Source organism: Rhea pennata, chromosome 1 (assembly GCF_028389875.1).
Source record: "Rhea pennata isolate bPtePen1 chromosome 1, bPtePen1.pri, whole genome shotgun sequence".
Lineage (NCBI taxonomy): Eukaryota > Metazoa > Chordata > Aves > Rheiformes > Rheidae > Rhea > Rhea pennata.
In genome coordinates this window covers 160,425,965-160,431,964 of record NC_084663.1, presented here as the reverse complement: position 1 = coordinate 160,431,964, position 6,000 = coordinate 160,425,965, and positions in this window count along the sequence as shown.

Sequence of the window (6,000 nt, the reverse complement as noted above, 5' to 3'; positions counted from 1 at the left end):
GTGCTTCATGAGATAGGAATGCTTTTTCACTTAGGTTGTACAAGATGAACAAGAATATGAATAAATAATAAAACATATCTCATTGCTAATGTTCATGTAGGCACTACCTCTGTGGCCATCAAAGGAAAAATTTCATTCTTACCTTGATAGTGATGAGCATCACACAAATACTACTCAAAAGACAAAGGAGAAATACATAAGCAATAGAAACATAATAAAATGCTCTATTCTTTTTGTCTGCACTTTTTTCAAGGAGCTAATGGATTTTTTAGGTATTCAAAGGTGGCAAATCTTAATGCTGACTTTTAGTAAATAAATTACTTTCTACTGCTCTTTGATCTTTTGTGTAAGGCATGTAGTGAGGCACTCTGGCTTTCCCTAGTAGAAAATTAAACCATTTTAATATTACTGTAGTTTTATGAGAACTGCAGTTCCTTTGTTGCTGGTCTGCCTCTTTAGGAGGAGGCATTACAGCAGGAAACAGGGATTAAGATTTCCTCTCCAGTGCCAGAGGGAGATATGGCACAATATAGATGTGCAATACTCAGTATTGTCGGCAACTATAGAGAGACTGCGGATGGAACAAACTAAATAGGCAGTGATAAAGCAATTAGAAATATCAGTGCATTTCAGAATTTAAAAGCAGGAGATGTTAGACATCTTTATGATGAAGAATTGGATAAATTTAGTACCAACTATTATTAAAAATCCTGGCGCATTAAAACATTTGCCAGGAACTACTCTGGCTAAGCCTGCCCTACTTGAGTGCAGTGAATTCAATCCAGTTATCTATTAAGCTCATGTTCACAGTGAAACCTAATATTTAATAAATAACATTATTTTTCTTTTTTTTTTTTTTTTTTTGCTTGTTTTCCTGAAAATAGCAAATGATCACAACAGATAATTAAGAAATTTTTAGAGGATAAACATATCCTAAAGGTTATTTGTAAACCAGAAATCACTGCTTTCTGTGCTTCTTTGCCAGACTAAACAGCGACTCTCATATTTAGAATAGTTATGAAGTGGAAAATGTACAACAAACTGAAAGACTGTGGAACATCATACTAAAGAGAATAAGCAGATATATGTGATATGCAGCCCGCTAACTGAGGAAACAGAAAGCAAGTGCTCATAACAACAGACGAGGAATTTTTTCCTCTTAAATATAGAAAACAAATTATCTAAGTGGAAGTAGTGATAATGAATTTTGAAAAAGTTGCTCGATTATATTAGGTGAAGAAATTGGACATGGGAAAAATTCATACCTTCTTCTCTTATACCCTGCATCTCAGAAAACTAAAAGACCCATCTCATCTGTAAACAAAAACTGTTTCTTGTGCATCCTTCAGCATCAGAACATAGAAAATTAGATAGCATTCATCATTCACATTCAGAAATAACAGGAAAAGCCCAAGTTGCTACAGACATACAACAGATTAAATAGGATCTTTGGACAGACGAGCTACCAGGGAAGAACAGGATCAACAACTCATCATCGGCAGGTTGATGAGAGCTGATGAAAGAAAAATTGTAGACTAAAGCTACCTGATCCTTAAGGAAACTTTTTTTTCCTGATTTGAAGGTAGGCTACAGCAGAAAGTAGACTGTGAAGATAATTTTTCTCATCTGTAAAATGGGAGTGATGCTTCCCATTATTCTTAATTCTATTTTTTGAATTGTTCTTGTGTTTTCATGCACTAGAATTTTGATTCTGGAAAAAATAATTGCAGTGGATAAAAGATAAAATGCAGGAAAATAAATGCTTTTCAAATCTCTAATTACTTGATTATTTGATTTATTGAACATAAATTATGCAGATCTTGCTAAGCTATCCACAGTGAAATATTTTTTCTGTAAATTATTGAATATCTCTCACTTTCTGAACAGAAAGTTTCACAGATCCCTTCTGAAAAGGAATTTCATTAACTGTATTAAGTCCAAATAGAAAATAGATGGCTTTGTTTCTCTTCACTCTGATAACATACGAGAAACAAATAAATCACCCGGCCTCTGGTCTGACCTTTAGAAGAACTGGCTGATTTCAGATACTGCACTCTGAGATAGCAAGATCATATGCTGAACTGATGTTTGTCTTGACAGCTTTTACAGTTGTTCCCTCCAGCCAGATTTAGACAGTCTAAACACTAAAAAAAAAAGAAAAATAGGACAGTGACTAAAATGGCAATTAAGACATCTATAGTAACTACCCACTGCAAAAATAAATTGTCTGTCATCCAATATAAAGTTAGAAAGGACCCATGAGAGAGCCTCAGCGTGACAGAGCATTAGATAAGGTTGCCCCACCATCACTCACAAATGAGGATTATCCCAGAAGAATTTACACAAAAACACCATTATGTTCTAGATGCTTTGCCAAAAGTAACAGCAAAAACACAGGTTTGGGGGGAAGGGCCAGCTGGATATTACTTCCAAGGGAATCTTCTGCCTAATAATGTAAAAGCCATATTTAAAGTTCTATATTGTTCCGACATTTGTAATTGCAAGATAAGTCTGTTTAGTGGTGTTTACTCATGCCATAAATTCTGAGAGGCTGTAAAACCAGCACTTTTCCTCTGTTTTAGAACAATATCTGTTTATGTCAGTCCAGGTATTTAAATGGTTCTTTTTTATAACTACGTTAAATGACTTCCGAAATTTTAATTAATTTAGTGGCACAGCCAGTCTGAAAGTATGTCCTTCTTTTACAGATAATAGTTCGCTCTGAGCAAAATGACACAAGCACTGGAAAGAAAATGAACTATGATGCTTGGAATTCACTCTAAATTCTGAATACTATGGACTTATTTCAAACAACAGATTTAGTTTTCTTCTCAAAAGTAGTATTGAAAGACTAACGTGGTTGTTTAGTTGTGTATTTTTAACCACATTTAATGGGGAGATTCTAGGCTTTTATTCCTGTCAAACACATTGCACTGTGCATGACAGGCTTAATAGTACTTGATAGCAGCTCTTCTTTACTATTATTTTTATTTGCTCCTCAAAACATAAATTCGTTTCATATCTGCAAATATTTTCTCCTTCCGTTGCCACTTCTTCTCTTCCCTCATCGTGACATAAAAGATGCATTGCTCCTAATAGGAATGTTGACATGGAAGGAAACCATATTTTGTCCTGATATCCAGTGTTCTCTTTCCCTTCATTCAGGAGAAAAGGTGAAATCTATGTAGTTTTGGGGAATCTAAATTGTTCGCTAATTTAAAGTGAACCTTTCAATCTAAAGTTTTAGGGATAATTCATCCATTAATGAGTTCACTGGTGATAATCTTAGCACGAAATAGAGCTAACAACAACTGCATTAATCTCAAAACAGACAAATACATTGGAAAAATACAATGCCAACATCATGACCCTTAATGCATTAATATTGAAGGGAGAGAGATAATCTTGTCTAATATGATATGCAAAAGCTCCCTTTATATAAATTCTTGAGTACTATGGAAACTTTTGCATGTCTCATTATAAAGCTTCTCTTTCAATTCATTATTATACACTTTAAATAGTCAGTAAATAACAAAATCTGTTCATTAGCTGGCTGTGCTTAAATAGCTTCTTTTCAATGGCTTCTTTCAAATAAAATTCCTGAAATTTAAGAATATAAATGGACTCACTTGCTATTTGGCTGATCTTTAATTTGTTTTTTTTTCCTTTGTTTTTCTCTTGAAAGAGAAGACATAATCTACAATTAGGATTACATATTATTACAAAAATTGTTAACCACCACTGCTCCTAGCTACAGTTTGATGTTGCATTTGGATGTAGAAACAAGAAGAATTAACAATTCAACAGTAGTAACCTCAGTAAAAAAAAAAAACTATGATACCTTTAATACCCGCTGACAGTAATATATTGAAAAGTCATAGACAAAAATAAATTGCAAGCAAAAGTCACCGATGTGGGGCAAAGAATGCACACGAGCAAATGTGTAATAAAAATAATGGTGAAATGATACAGAAAGAATTGGATGGAGAACTCTGGCATACTCTTGTAACTGAACTAACAAAGACATAGGAGTTAACAAGACTTAATATAAAGATACACAACAGACAGTCTAAAACTGACTAATCAAATGCCTCAGGTTTGCAAAATTGACCCCCAAATCACATTTACACAAGAACACACTGATAATTCCAGCACAAAAGTATTTGCTGAAAGAATCTGTGAAAAAAAAGTTCAGGCTCCCAGGAAAACATCTGTGGAATGTTTTATGAAAAAGAATTACTAGACAAAAGACTTAGCTGATATCACATATTTCTATTAGGCAGCATCTCAGCTTCTCTCTTTAATAAAACTGAAAAGATTTGAACTCAACATATTTTTAATGTAATTTGCAGAAGGGACATAGATTTTAAGGCCAGAAGGACCAGTTAAGAGTCTAGTTTGACTTTTGTGTAAACTAGACCATAGAATTTAATTCACGTTCTTGGGTTTTGAGTCCAATCACTGAGTTTGACTAAGCACAGATGGACAAGTTCCCAGAAGGCAGGTGAAAATGTGAATTTACAGGTACTCTACCATAACTGTCTGTATACATACACACCTTCTAGAACCCTACAGTAAATGTAAGGAAGCTTCAATGAAAAAATAACCACAAATCATCGCAGCATAAAAGTAAATTCTAAAAAGTGAAGGCTTTCCACAAATCAGTATTTGCATCCACTCTAGCTGTTGTTCTTTCTTTCCTCGCAGCGGAAGAGACAGAAGGAACAGAGAGACAATCTCGCAAGGCAGCAGAACTCTCTTACGTATTTTTCTGCTTCCCTTCCCTTGGGTTCTGCCTTATCAGGTAAAGCGGCCGTGAACCGTGGTGCCACTTTGGGATTGCCTTTTCGGCAGCTCAGTTCCAGCTCTTCTATGCCGGTGGATGCAGACAAGGCTTATCTTTTCTTCTTTCAAAGAGCGAACCAAGCAGAACCATTTTTCAAATTTCAGACACTTTTCAAAAACAAATACCTTCTCTCTCAAATTCTGATGTTTTTTTGATGTCCCAGCAAACTCCGCATGTCATTCAGTAGGGAAAAAAATGTGACCCTGTGTACTACAGGAGTCTAACAGCGATAGTGAATGCTCTTCTTAGCATTCACATCAGAAGAGTGCAAGCTGCTGCTATGTGTAATTTCCAAGAGAGAAATCCTTTCCAGAGAAAAATTGCTACTTAGTACTGTAAAAAGAGTCAATGGATGGGGGAAAGATGACTTTATGACTGACTGGATAAATGCCACGCAGGACAGACAGTAGAGTCTGTTTAGATGTTAGTTCCTGGTTGTGCCTGCTACTTTCAAAAGATCTCTGACTATCAGAAGCAAGGGTCAAATAAATAAAACACATACAGGCACATACGAACATATGGTTCCTGGAGAAATGAACAACATGTTGCCATCTTTGATGTTTCAGTAAGTACACCATTCAGGACAATACTTCACTGTTGCTTTTTGCAGCTCAGTAATAAATGTACAGTAGCTGCAGGGCAGTCTGTTACTTCTGGTAGCATTGAGAAAAGTTTCAAGGTCACTCAAACTTGGAAGGCACTGAAGATGATCTCACTCATTTGATACAGATTACAACAACTCTTTGTTAGGTGTGAATGAAGCATTAGTGATTTGAAAGTGTACATAAAGTGTACCAGGAAATTCCAAGTGCTACTGCTGACCGTTGCTCTTACCCTAATTGTACCTTAATTAACAGTTAAAGCTGTTGACAGAAGTGTCTGAAAAAAGTTTTTTTAAATTACTTTAGTGCTTTTTAATCACAGTTCATATTGTTAGAATGTGAACGTTAAACTTTTTTACAGGTAGATCATAGATTCTTGCAGGAAAAAGTCTGGGGCAAATAACAGTGGTCACTGTCCTATCAAATACCGACAGCTAAGGACGATTCCCAGCCTTTCAGTCAGTAATCTACGTACGTTGGCTGAAGTTTCAGAACTGACTGAGGAAATGAAGTTTGCCACCTGATCTCACAAAGTTGGCTGGCACATGCACC